General features: G+C 63.2%; 1 long non-coding RNA gene across 1 annotated transcript in view; it reads right to left on the reverse strand.

Annotated features, from left to right (window-relative positions):
• LOC115277585 overlaps positions 1-14114 on the reverse strand; it is a 91025-nt gene that overhangs the window by 73262 nt on the left and 3649 nt on the right. The window lies entirely within an intron of this gene.

The following is a 14114-nucleotide window of genomic DNA, read 5'->3' on the forward strand; positions in this document are numbered from 1 at the left end:
GGGACAGACTCACAGAGGAGGGACAGACACACAGAGGAGGGACAGACACACAGAGGAGGAGGGGACAGACACACAGAGGAGGGACAGACTCACAGAGGAGGGACAGACACACAGAGGAGGGACAGACTCACAGAGGAGGGACAGACACACAGCGGAGGGACAGACTCACAGAGGGAGGGACAGACTCACAGACAGAGGAGGAGGGGGCTGTTGCTGCAGGGACACCACCGCGAGTCCAGAGGCCGGGGGTGGCCGGGACCGTCTCCCGAGAGCCTCCGGAGGGAGGCCTGTGCCAGTGGCACCCTGACCAAAGGTCGCGGAGGCCTGGCCCCCCGGACACGGGAAGCAGGGTCCCCTCCACCCGGCACACCCTCCCCGGGTTTCCAGATGCCCGACCCCCCATCAGTACCAGCTCGGCTTAGTGTCACAGGCGGCCTGACCCCCGGGGCCTCCCTCCCACACGGGCCTCCACCAGTGAGGCCAGACGGGATCAGTGCTGGCCTCTCCCACTTCCCGTGTCAGGGGCCGTGGACTTGACTTGCCCAGCAGGGCGTAAGAGGAGGTCTGCTGAGGGGCACCTGGGGGGCTCAGTCGGCTGGGCGTCCGACTTCGGCTCAGGTCACGAACTTGCAGTTTGTGGGTTCGAGCCCCACGTCGGACCCTGTCCTGACAGCTCAGAGCCTGGAACCTGCTGCAGATTCTGTCTCCCTCTCTCTCTGCCCCTCCCCCACTAGCATTCCATCTCTCTGTATCTCAAAAATAAACATTAAAAAATAAAAAAAATAAAACAGAGATCTACTGAGGGAGCGCTTATGACCGCTTCTACCGTCCTGACGGGAGAGCTACAGGGGCTGTGCCTGTTTTCCCAGCATGAGCACAGACGTGGTGGCTGGAGCCGCAACAGCCACTTTATGACCTGGAGGAAAAACCCAAGAGAGTGACAGAGACCCCAGCCCTGAACCACCGTCAGCAGCTCCCTGCTGTCAGGCTTCCTGGGGGAAAGTGAAACCCCCACTTGTGTAAGCCACAGCAAGTCACATTTTCTTACTTTTGGATGACGTAACCCCAACTGACACATCTCCTCACCCGAGAGGACTTCAAGCACTCCAGCCGATGCTGTGCCTCCAGACGTGTCTACGCGGTGCCCTGACTCATTCCCCTGGCGTGTGAACTACAGTTACACTGGGAACTGAGTGTCTGTCCCCCTCCCCACCGGAGCAGAGGTCCCACGAGGACAAGGACACCCTCCGTCCTTCAGCACCTCGTCCCCGATGCCTAGCCCCGTGCCCGCGGGAAAGCACACACTCGGGGAGGCCCTGCTGGGTACTCAGCCTCAGCACTGAGGTCCGGGGCTGGGTAGTTACTTGCTGCTCGGGGCTGCCCTGTGCACTGCGGGAGGCTTGTCAGCACCACTGACCGCCACCTACTAGGTGCCCGGAGCTCGCCCTCCCCAGTGACAGCCAGCGTCCCTGGTGGCAAACCACCTGGTCGAGAACTGCGGGCTTACCAAGCACGTGGATGGACGGAGAGAGGGAGGGAGACGGGGACGGAGGCACGGGTGGCTGGATGGATGAATGGAAGGAGCGATGGATGGTTGGTTGGATACAGGGATGGAGGAGGGAGGGAGGGAGGGAAGGAGGGGGGAGGGACAGACGGACGGCCCTCTCTAAGTGCACACGGTGATGACGTCATTCTGAGAGATGCTGACAGAGAATCTCAGGAGAAAACGTCACTAAGGAGACAGCCATGCATCATCAAGTGCATCCAACGAGACACAAACACGGGGCCGGCATCTGCGTCTGCTTGCCTTTGGCCATGATTTAGGACGTGACGTGACGTGAGCTCAGGCTGGAAAAGGGTGTTTTCAGACCCCGCACCTCCCGAGGGCCTGCTCCAGCCGTCGCCCAGACCCGCCTCTCCGTCCACGCTCCCAGGGTGCCGAGACGAGTTCAGACCAATCCCGCACTAGCGCCACGACGCTCCAGTCCCAAGGAAATTTCCACAGAGGGGACGAAAGGAACACGCACCCTGGGCCAGGCCCGACTCCCACAGCACGACTCATTAAGCCAATTACATCACCCGCCTGGCAGGATTATTTATGGAAACAGGAAATCATGGCCTATCACTGCACCCGGCTCCGGGCCGGCGGGCCAGCTGAGCTCACGGGCACACAGCTCGGGCGCCCCAAGGACTGAACCCGTGGAGCGCCCCTCCCTTCTGCCGGCGCCCTCGGGCCGTCCGGCTCGGCCCTGCCCACCACGGTCTTGCCCTGTCTCCTCTCCCAGGCCGGGAAGGGGCTCCCACGGCTCAGCTAAGTCACAGCCGAGAGATTTAACAAAACGTGAGAGTATAACAGCAAATCCTACGCTGGGTCAGGAACACGGAGGCCAGCACGGCAGGCCGGGGGCAGGGGTGAACCAAGCAGGCAGGGGAGGCCGTAGAGCACTGAAGAGGGAACGGCCAGCCGGCCGCACAGGGTGACCATGGCCACACAGAAGCAGAGACGGTGGAGCCGGGGCCTCTGACCTCAAGGAGACCGGCAGAGACCTGCAATATGACGGGAAATCTGCGCACCTGTGCTTTTAAACATTGGCCACGAACTCAGCATTGAAAACACAACATGTCTGCAGACCTTATCAGGGAATCTGACCAGCCCGTTGTGACCTTCGCCCTGTTTCTCCAGCACTCCTCATTCCTCGGCCCCCGAGCGTCTTCGAGGGACTGTCTGCCTCTGGCTTAGGGATTTGTTCTGCCCTCAGGACAATAAGGAGGTCCCCAAGGAAAGGACAGCCTGTATCAGAAAAGGAACACGAGGCTCCTGAGAGGAACGGCTCCCACCTGGAGTCTGGGAACCAGGTCTGTCCCGGCTTCACCGGGGAGCACAGTCTGGGCCAAACTGCTGGCACGCCCACAAAACGACTCCCCGCACGGGTTCCCGGCAAACGCAGGGACCAACCCGGCAGGCCCGTCTGGGCGCCCTCTGCCGCCCCACGTCCGGGGCTGGCCGGCCAGCTCCCCAGAAAGTGCCGCCCCATCGACCCGGAGCAGGCACCCCTCCTTCTGTCTTAGGCACAGACGGGCCAAAAGCCCACTCGGGGAAGCCCTCGACGTGTGATCAGCACCCCAAAACCCAAGGGCGAGCTGCACGTGAGGGGGCTGAGGCTGTGAGGATGCGAGCCGTCACCGCTGCGCTCCATTCCCGCCCTCTGACCTGCAGGGGCAAAGCGTGGGGGCCACGCAGGGGCGGGGAGGGCAGGGCGACACCCTGCAGGCCCGGCTAGCGGAACGGGGGGTGTCCCCGAGTCACCACACCCGCCCCTCACCTGCGTTTGGTGTCATTAGTCCAGGGGCCACTTTTTAATTAGGATAAAACACGCACAACACGGAAGCGACGGCCTGAACCACGTGCACCGTGTGACGCGGCAGGACAGCACGCTCACCCCAGGTGGCGGACGTCACCGCTGTCCAGTTCCGTGCGCGTCAGCCCGACAGACCCGCAGCCCGCCGCCCCCTCCCCTGCCCTCCCCGGCCAATCCGCTTCCCGCCTCTAAGATTCGCCTCCCTGGACGCTTCGCACACTGGACCCGCCCCCACGTGGCCGCTGGCGTCCGGCGTCTCTCACTGAGCGTCACGCTTGTCAGGCGCGTCCGTGTGGGGGCAGGGCGTCGCCCCTCGTCCCGGCTGCAGGAAGGACAGCTTTGTGCCTCCGTCCGCGCACCGATGGGCACCCGCCCTTCCCACGCCGCCTGGTGTGAGCCGCCGATCCGGGCCTCCTCCAACACCCAGGGGAGCGCCGGGTCTGTGGGGCTCAGGGGTGAGCAGTCCAGCAATCAGGCCCTGAGTGCAAATTCAGGGATGAATGAAGATAACCCTCAAAGTAAAATGTGACGCCAGAGCATCACTGCTGTGAGAGCCAGTGAGAGGAGCCCAAAGGCCCATGTGACCCCAGACGACAGGTCGGGTCAGCTGCCCGGCGGGACCCGCCTGGGGGAGGAGGGATGCCCTGCGGAGTCAGGCATCGGAAGAAACGAGACTCATCTCCATCAGGCTTTGCCGCTGTTCCAGACACTGTTCCCAGTCCCACCTTGGACCCGGACACGACTCCCGCCAGGTCTAGGGCAGACCCCGCCTCCCCGCCCCCCTGCCCGAGCACGCAGGCCCTTCCAGATCACACCGTGGCTCCCCCCACGGCCCTCCCGCCTGCCGGGCTCCCCGCCTTCTCCCACCCGCCTCCCTCCACCGCCGCACTGTCCACCCGACACACTGCTTGCTTCAGATAGCAGGGGGCAGACGGAACATTCCAGAAACTCAGGAGCTCCCACGGCGCTCCCTCCCACTGCCCCACTCCCTGTCCAGATGCCACTCCCCAGACCTAAGGGACCCGCCAGGCCCCCGGGGTCACTCCCAGACAGCCCCGTGCTCTCAGCCCCTGTCGCCATCTGAAACGATCCAGCCCTGTGATTCCCTGGCCGCGTGGCCGCGTGCCGCTCAGGACGGAGCTCACCGTCTCGTTCCCCGTGGCCCCCTTGCAGGGCCTGGCAGCGGCTCCGAAACAGACCCGGGGGAGGCCTGAGCGCACGGCTCCCCAGCAGCGGCCACGTGACCGGCGAACTTGCTTCCAAAGCAAGCCCTTCTGTCACCCCAGCCCTCAGGGACCCTGACTTGGGAGGCCGCCACAGGAAGCTGCCAAGGCCTCTCCCATTGCCTGGGAAACGTGACTGGAGGCAGGTGGCCCACAAAGGCAGGGGCACTGAGCGCTCCACGGTCCACAGAAAGACCCCACCACGGGGAGAAGGCCTCCCCCCAGGCTCAGACAAGCGCAGGACCGCGCCGCTGCCCGCAGACCTCAGCCTTTCCCCAATTCCAGCCGCTTCGTGGGTCGGCCTCAGCTTCTAGAGCCGAGGAGAAAGTTCAACAGACGCAGTACACGGGCCTGTGAGACCCAGGCAGTCGAGGAGCCGTGAACCAGACCGTGTGTGCGTGTGTGCTCCCAGACGCCCGCGCACGTGCACACACAAGCACTAGGGGCCAGGTCCAGCCCCTGAAGCAACAGGACCCGGATCAGTACTACTTGGGAACCACAGAATTCATTTGTTTTTTCAAGGTCCTTGGGCCAAACAACTGCACATCTCTCAGGAACGATGCCTGAGCTCAGTGGGCAGGCCAGGGTGCAGCCGACCGCACGACCTCACGGCAGAAGGGGGACAGAGCTGCCACGGCATGCGCCCTGTCCTTCCCAGCCCCCTCCTTCCCCCGCCAGGGGCGTTTTCTGCCAGGCACGTCCCTCGGCGCCTGGAGGTGCACACGTGACCCTCGCACGCATCCTCGAAGGGGCCCGGAGCCTGGACACAGCGCTCAGGCACAGGGCCCGCGCCCAACGCCACACGGGCTCCGACAGGTGGAGACGCGCTGCTGTGCCGGGCGCCAGCTGACGCCAGCCCGGGACACAGCCTCTGGTCCCCGTTCCCACAACAACTCTTCCCGACCCGGGCCTGAGCCGCTGGCCGTCCGCAGTGCCAGCCTACAGAGGCGCCCTCTGCCACGTGCTTTGGGGTAAAATCCAGAATTGTCCCCAGCACAAGCAGCAACGAAGTAAGCACGTACGGGCGAAGGAGCAGGAGAAGGCAGCAGGAACGGGGCGTGGGAGAGACCCAGAACGCGAGCACCCCCTTCTTCTCCCGGCTGCACAGAACCTGAGCCTCGCTGTCGCCTCCCGCAGCAGGACCCCCGGCGAGCTGGCCGGCAGGAAGACCGCAATCGGACGGGCTAGAACGGAACATGGACCCCAGTTACACACTGTGCGACCTGGGACAGGGCACTAAATTCTTGGCCCCTCGATTTCCTCCGCACGTTCCACCCCCAGGATCAGAATCAATAACAGGGCTTCGTGGAAGTTCACTAAAATACAGAATTCAAGGAGTGAGGGCGGACCGGGCGGGCTCCGGGTGCAGAGGCTCGCGACCACCTGCTTCCTCTTTTCCCTGGGCCGGGACTTCCCACAATGCACTCCTGTCGCTCAAACGCTGCTGGCGCTTCTGGAATCCACTCTAACGGGATCTTCCATAATGCTTGCGGGTCACTGGGTCACCGCGGTGGGTCCCGGCTGCGCCGTCTGCCCAGAGCCTAAACCGCTGCCGCGGGGACGAGGGCGGGGCTCGGCGCCACCCACCCGGCATGTGCCCCTCACCGCTCCGCCGTCTGCGACGACCATTCTCACCCTCGGGCGCCCCTCGCTGCCCCGTACCTCACCCTTCACTCACACCACAGGCCACTCGGGAATCCGTAAGTCACTAATGAGGAAACCACACTTCACATCAGGGCTGGAAAAGTGCCTTGAGGACCGTGTGGAGGCAGGAAAGGCCTAAGTGATCGTGGGTTTTAAACACGGAGGGGACGTTCCCTGTGCCACGTGGATCCTCTCCTCCAGCCACCCCCGCCCGGGGCCCTGCAGCCCGGGGAGGGCGGACCCCCGCCTGCCGAGCAGGCCTGTGCAGGGCGGGGTCAGACCCCCGTGTAATCGGGGGGATTAGCCCCCACGTGACCCGCTCCCCTCCCGCCCGGGGCCCAGACAAGCTGCTGCCGGCTCAGGGCTCATGGCGTTCGCCTGCGCTCCGAGGGTCGGCCACCTCAGCGGGTGCGGTGAGGGCACACCCAGGGGAGGAGAAGGAAGCCATCGGCACCTGTGCCCGGCAGCCCAGGTCGTGCGGGGGGCCGGGGCGGGGGGGTTCCTGATGGGGGGAGGGGTGCAGAGGCCTGCGCCCCTCTCAACCTCCCACCTCTGCTACACACAGGGGAAGTCCCCAGCTCCAAGCCCCCCGCATCATCTCCCCCTCCATGGCCCTGCCCTGTGCACTGGCTTCAAATGGGGGGAGGGGACACACGCTGCTCCCTGCGGCAGGGCCCCCAGAGGGGACCGGATGGGCCAGGAGGCAGAGGTGAGAGGGGCAGGGCCCTGCCAGGCCCCTGATCACACCAGCACCGCCCCCAACCCCTGCACAGGTTTTCAGAAAGGCTGAGCCCCGGCCTCCGGCTTGAAAATACAAACAATGTACCTGCAAATAGCAGGTTTTAAACTCAGAAGAAATCTGCCATGCGGCACCCTCCATTTTCTGAAGTGCTCCCTGGGTGAGTCTCAGCGGGCCGCCCCTGCCTCTGCCCTCAGCCCGGGTGGGGGCGCTGACGAGACAGGCCCAGGGGGTGCAGCCCGGGGGGCCTGGGGTTCCCAAATCGCGTTCAACCACCCGTTCAAAGCCTGGCTTGGCCGCTGTCTGCTGTGTGACCCCAGGGCACTCACTTGGCCTCTCTGTGCCCCAGTCCTTTGTCTATGTGGTGGAAATAACAGGAAAGCTGACTGTGTGAGTTCATGGGGCTGTGGCCACGGACTGCAGCCGACTGCGTGGCTTAAAACCACAGAAATTCGTTCTCTCAGAGATCCGGGGACCTCAAGTCTGAAATCAAGGTCCCGGGGCCTTCCAGGAGGATCCTTCCTGCTCCTTGCACATTCTAGCCCCCCGGCACTCCGTGTCTTGTGGCCACATCACCGCATCTGTCCTCAAGGTCACGTGGCCTCGCCCTTGGGTGTCCGTCTGCCCCTCGCTTATAAACATGCGGCAGCAGCTAAGCCCCCCCTGCCTCGATCCAGGGTAACAACCTCTCCTCAGAGGCACCTGACTGAACCACACCCACTGCTACGCTGGGGACAGTCCCGGAGCCAGGGACCCGGACGTGGACGCGCCTCGGGGCCTCAGCCCGCCGCCCCCCGCTGGGCCGCCAGGGAGACGCAGCGCAGAGCCAGGACCCCCGAGGCTGCGGGATGCCCTGGGCGCCGGCAGAGCGGGGTCTGTCCTGTCACTGCGACCGCGTCTGTTCCTAATATTCAGCGTGACGTAAAGAGCGTTAACTCGGCGGGTGAGAAAATGACGGTCATCTGCATCCTCGAGAGGCAGCTCGGGCGGCCGCCAGGGGGTCCCCTCGGCTCCGAGCGCTCCCCCCCCCCCCCCCCGTTACGAGAAGAGGCCGAGCCGGACAGACCGGCAGGAGGGGGCTGGACGCGGTCAGGCTCACGTCACCTGAGACGGTAAACAGACTTCGTTTACAGTCACCTCATGAGCCTTCATTTATTTTCAGCTTTTATCTTAAACTTTCCTTTTCAGATGTCGTCTAAATGTCTTTTAAAGGAACACGAGCCCAGTGAGAAAAGGTATGAAGTCAGCTATCACCTCGGCCGGCTACGCGGAACAGGGAGGGTGCGGGTCCGGCCGGCCCCCCAGACCGCCAGGGCCCTCCCGCTCGGCCCACCAGGTGGGGGGCTGCCCGCACGGAGCCCGGAAACGCTGAGGCGACAGGAAGTGACCTGCCAGAGCCCCGCACCGTTAATTCCAAATGAAGACGAGAACCTGGCGTCCAGGGCAGCTGCACGGCACGCGGCAGGGCGCCCCCACTTCTGGGGAGAAAGGGGTACGGTCTCCCGTCGGCGCGTCCACGGGCGGGGGCCACAGAGCCACCCTGGTGGCAGCGGTCGGCGCCCCCGTAGACCACCGTTCTGACCGCTCCTCGCTGATGGACATCAACACAGGCGTCTGTCCCCCCACCGCCATGCTGGCAGCCCCCGCGCCGCCTGCCGCCTGTCCCCTCCCGTCCCTCCGGGCTGGCCGGGCAGGGACACGTCCACCTCCCCCCTCCCCCCGTGGCACGTGGCCTGCGCCCGCCTCCCCGGGGCCTCCGCCCATCAAGGCCGCCTCTCTCCTGCACACCGCTAAGGCCGGAGAAATAAACAAGCTGCAGAAGCTTCTACAAAAACCGGGGCTGCCCTGCCCGGGAGACGAAGGGAGAACAGACTTCAGAGCGCTCGGGCTGTGGAGACGCTGGGAACCGCGGAGTCGGGATGACGCTGGCCCGAGCTAAGCCTCGGAGCCGGGCCTTTAGAGGAGCCGCTCAGGCAAGCCAACGGCGGGCCTCTAATAAAGCAGCCACGCGTGAGCCAGCCACCGCGCCGCCAGGCCCCCTCTGCCAGGCCGTCGGGGAGGAGGGCGCAGGCAGAGGACACAGAGGCCCGCCCTCGGGTGCCGGGCAAACAGGGAAGGTCCCCGTCAACGCGAACGGGAGCGGATCCCGACACGTGATCCTCCGAACCCCATCATCATCTCACTGGCTCGTCTGTTTGGACTCCACTAATAACAGCATTTACTGAACACGCACTACACGCCAGGCCCTCTTCTAAACGGCTCATGTCATTTAATTCCTTTAACCATCAAAACACCCGTCTGCAGCCTCCCCGTCTGACGGGAGCAACGTCAGAGCCACGACCCTCGGGCGCTGCCCTTACCAGCTAGGGATGACAGCGGTCCTTTGAGGAGGAGACACACACCACTGTTCTCTCGTTTTTTATTTTTATTTTTTGAAAGAGAGAGAGAAAGAGGGGGAGAGAGAACATGAGCAGGGGAGGATGAGAGAGAGGGAGACAGAATCGGAAGCAGGCTCCAGCTTCTGAGCGGTCAGCACAGAGCCTGACGCGGGGCTCGAACCCACCAATCGTGAGATCATGACCTGAACCAAAGTCGGACGCTTAACCAACTGAGCCACCCAGGCGCCCCTGTTTTCCCATTTTATAGATAAGAATATGAAGGCACAGAGAGGTTAAGAAACACGTCCATAGTCACACAGACAGGAAATCGCCAAGCCAAGATCAGAACAGCCGACTGTCGACTCAGCCCTCGGGCCTGGCCAAGACTGCCTCCTGAAGGCCGTTGAGAGAGGCCCGCTCAGGGTCTGACTCCTGCAGACGCTGCAGCGGGGAGTGGGGCGGCCCCGTGGCTCCAGGCGTGGCTCTGCCCAAGGCCCCACGGTGATCTTGGCTGCGGCGCTCCCCGGCTGCATGGGTTTGCGCCCAGCCTCTGCGCACCCCCCACCTCTCCGGGCCTCAGTCCACCATCTGCAAGACGTGGGGGGCAGCGCCTGCCCTGTAGGGCCATCCTGCCGACTAGATGAGCTGACGGCCATGATGCATTAGGACGGGCGCCTCCACAGACGTCAGCTCTGGTTACGGCCGCGCCCCTCCCTGGACTCCACACGGACTAGTCGTTAGTGGAATTTTTAATCCAGAGTGGATTATGCCAATCCACAATGCAATTATTCCAAAAACACCACTGGTGCCCGCTGGGGCAGGACCGCATTCTGACGTGATACCAGAGGCCTTCTCCAGGGTCCCAGGGAGGCAGAGAGAATGTTCGAGATCAGCTTGCTCGCGCCCGACTCTGCCTCTGCCAGCAGGGCTGACCCCGGCGACCAGTGCCCTGCCACACACCTCACCGCCCCCCCAAAACAGGCATTAACTGTGTGAAATCCTGAAATGACCAAGAAAACACCACGTGACTGAATTTGTCCTCAAATGACCAGATTGACTCTTCTGCTCTTGAGAGAAAACGGGAGCAGGACCCACGGAGCCCCGGACAGTGAAGCCTCCACGGTGCACAGACCCAGCAGGGATCACCTGCCGCCCACATCAGCGCGCCAGCCCCGCTCACTGCCCCCCACCCTGCGCCCGCCGTCCGCACACCCGTCACGCCTTGCCCTCCAGGGGGCGCCGGCTGGGCAGGAGCCGTGACAACTGAGGATTCCTGCACCCCCACTAGGGGCGCCCTTGAGGAAGCCACGGAGAACATGGGGGGCAGCCCCAGTCCCGTGGGAGAGGAAGAGGCAGCGGTGCAGACAGCATGCCAGCGTCCCTGGGGGCTTCTGGGAAGTCCCTGTGTTCAGGGCTCACTCCAGCCTCTCAGGACAGGTGCTCTGGGATGGGGCGTGGCTGTCCATATTTTTTAAATGAATTTATTGAGATAGAATTCACAGAGCAACGAGTTCATCCACTTAAAGTGTACAATTCAGGGGCACGTGGGGGGCTCAGTCGGTTAAGCATCTGACTCTTGATTTCAGCTCAGGTCATGATCTCCCGGTTCATGAGTTCGAGCCCCAAGTCAGGCTTTGTGCTGACAGAGCAGAGCCTGCTTGGGATTCTCTCCCCGCCCCCTCTGCCCCGTCCCTCCCCGCCTCTCTCAATTCAATGGTTTCCAGCATATTCCCAGGTACACACCGCCATCACCACGGCCACTGTTAGAACATCTTCATCGCCTTGGAAAGAAACCCACACATTCCGGTACATGCCCGCGGCCCCCCAACTCCCCCCAGCCCTGGACGGCCCCGAATCCGCTATCACTGAACATTCCACATAAATGGAATCACGCAGCATGTGGCCTTTCCCGTCTGGCTCCTGTCCCCGCACCGTGTCCGCCCACATCACAGTCGTGACAGCACTTCCTCCTGTCCCCAGCTGAACAGTATCCCACACGCAGACAGACCGCAGTTTGTCCATCTGCAGGCATCAGTGTTTCTGCAAAAGCCCCGAGACGTTGTGAGGGCCCGAGCCTCTCCTCCCCTCCCCATCCGCTGAGCACCCCTGCCTCGCGCCCACCAACACGTGCCCCCTCCTTCCCGCCATGTCCCGAACCTGACCTCGCCTCACGCCGGCCACTGAGACCCCGCGATCTCAGCTCCTCCCGGCCCCGCAGGTCCACCCCCAGGCCACAGCCCAGCCCCCACCCGGCATCCAGAGGGACCCTGCTGGGCCCAGGCAGGCCATGCCGCTCCCCCGGCCGCCTCCTGGTCACTCCTCGCCCCCCTCGCTGCCCTCGGGACACGGGGCCCTGCTCACTCTTCCTCCCGGGGGTGCACGCGGAGGGGGGAAACGCGGCCCGTCTCCGGCGGCTGCGTGACCTGGGAGGGGCTCCGTCGTCTCACACCTTTGTCTCATCTGAAAAACGGGTCTGAGCTACTAGCAACAACGCCCGCTTCTCAAGGCCTCAGCCTCATGCGCGTAAAAAGCAAGGGCACCAAGGATGCTGAGCCCATGGCAGGCGGGACCGCTGCATGTGTGGCTTGAAGAGCTGTTCACAAAATTCTCATATTTAATTCTTGCCTGGGAAGCGGTTCACAACAGGAGAGGAGGGACCACAGGCAGGGCTGGGGGCCTTGGGGCTGCCCTGAGTCGGGGGGTGACAAGTGCACTCTGCCATCCCTGGGGCACGCTGGCTGTGCCCCTGTCATTCCACACCCACTCCGCTCTCCAGCCACCGAACACATCCACGCAGGTGCCACGGCTCATGTGCATAGCGTGACCCCGGTTCTCAAGCTGGAGTGTCTGGGGGGAGGGTGGCCCTAGGCACTCAGCTTGCAGAGAACTCAGGAGGAAAGGGAGGTGTCAGAGAGGACACGAGGCCGGCTTTGACCACATCATAATTTCTGCGCACTGCCGGCTCCAGCCTCCCCCCGTGGCCCCGCTGCACCCGGGGACCCTGCCATAAAATGCGGCCGAGACCGTCCCCAGGGTCCAGCCCGGTGCCTCACACAGAAAAGCGCAGACCGATCCAGCAGCCGGGCGCTGGGTGTGACCACGGGGAACAACGAGAAGGACGGACCGGCCACAGGACGGCTTCGCTCAGGGGTTCGTCGTTCAGCAAGCCACAGAAAGTGACGTCACCATGTCACCGCAGACGTTTTAACACGGTCCAGACCCTCACAGAGAAGACTCTGGAATAAAACGCCAGCATTAACAATGCCGAGCATACTGTTCTGTTGTTAGTGCTTTTCTCGTACTTCCTGGCTGCTCGGGGCGAACGCGGGCTCCCCGCCAGGAGGCAGGGCTGAGTCAGGAACGGAACACGGAACCACGGAGCCCGGGAGGGGCGCGGAGGGGGCACCGAATGCGGGGCTGGGGGCTCGCCTCCCCACCAGAGCAGGCGTGCGGAGCAGACCCGGGCCCCAGAACGCAGCCCCGACCCGGCGTCCTGGGGCTCGGGGCCCCTTCTCTGGGGAGACGTGGAAGCCAGCAAACACACCTGTTGCCACGTTCGCACGTTTGCTCTCCGCCCCCTACCGAGGCGACAACGCAGCGGAAAGTCAGCAGGAACCAGAACCACAGCGCCACGCACACCCGCTCTGCTGAACCGACCGCAGCCGCCAACTCTAAATATTGTCATCACACAGGACGTGCTGGGTTTTGGCAGCAGGAGCAGCTAATCGGAGGCGACCTCGCCGAAGCCCCGCCGCCAGATCCGCTAGATTAGCCAACACTTGCAGGGTCCACTGGGAAGGCCTGCTTCAGGAGCAGGACCATCAGAAGGCATTGGGCTGGGCGCAGGGCAGGGGCGGGGCAGGGGAAGGGAACGTTTGCATCTCAACAAAGGGATGCCTACGGCCAGCTCCCTGAAGACGGAGCTGACCAAGGAAAGGGCACCCACTGGCTGGTTTGCTGATGCAGAGGGTCCATGGGTGCAGGTTGGGTCCCAGTCTGCTGCCAGCCCACCTGCCCTGGTAGCATCCCGTGAGCGCCCACAGCACCGAATTCCATGGGACCTGAAGCCTTGGGGTGGGGGGCAACCTCCTTCCTTCACATAGTCAGGACTTTTGCATTGGTATCTGCACAGCAGGAAGCTCATCATTCATGGCTCAGCCTAAACGTCACCTCCTCCAAGAGGCCTTCCAGGATCACCCAGTCCCAGGCTCTCATCGGGCTGCTGTAATCCTCGGCCTGGCTCTTCTTCAGTCTGGCCATCTCTTCATCGTGTTTACTCACCACTTGTGGCCGCACTCACACCCGCACACACACACACGTGCACACACACTCACACCCGCACGCACACACCCACCTGCAACCCTCGCACGTACTCGCACACTCGCACACGCACACTGGCACTCACAACACACTCGCACGCATGCAAATGTCACCTCCATGGCAGCAAGGACCTCATCCACCTTCCCTGCTCTATGCCTAGCACCTAACAGTCTACTTAGTATTTAACACTTACTCAAATGTTTGTTGAATGAGTAAACGAATGCACCGTGTTGGTCCCTGGGCACACAGAGATAAAGAAGAAACCAGCACTGCCTTCCGGAAGCTTCCTTGTACTGGAAGGGCTGTCACAGGAACAGATGTGTGCACACGTGTGCTTCCTGAATGGGCTCGAGGAGACAAGGCACAGGCCAGTGGCCAGGACTTGCGGGGGGGGGGGGGGGGCCCCAGCTCAGACATGCGCAAACCATCGCCGCTCCTGCACTGGACCTTT

The sequence above is a fragment of the Suricata suricatta genome, chromosome 14 (genome assembly GCF_006229205.1).
Source record: "Suricata suricatta isolate VVHF042 chromosome 14, meerkat_22Aug2017_6uvM2_HiC, whole genome shotgun sequence".
Lineage (NCBI taxonomy): Eukaryota > Metazoa > Chordata > Mammalia > Carnivora > Herpestidae > Suricata > Suricata suricatta.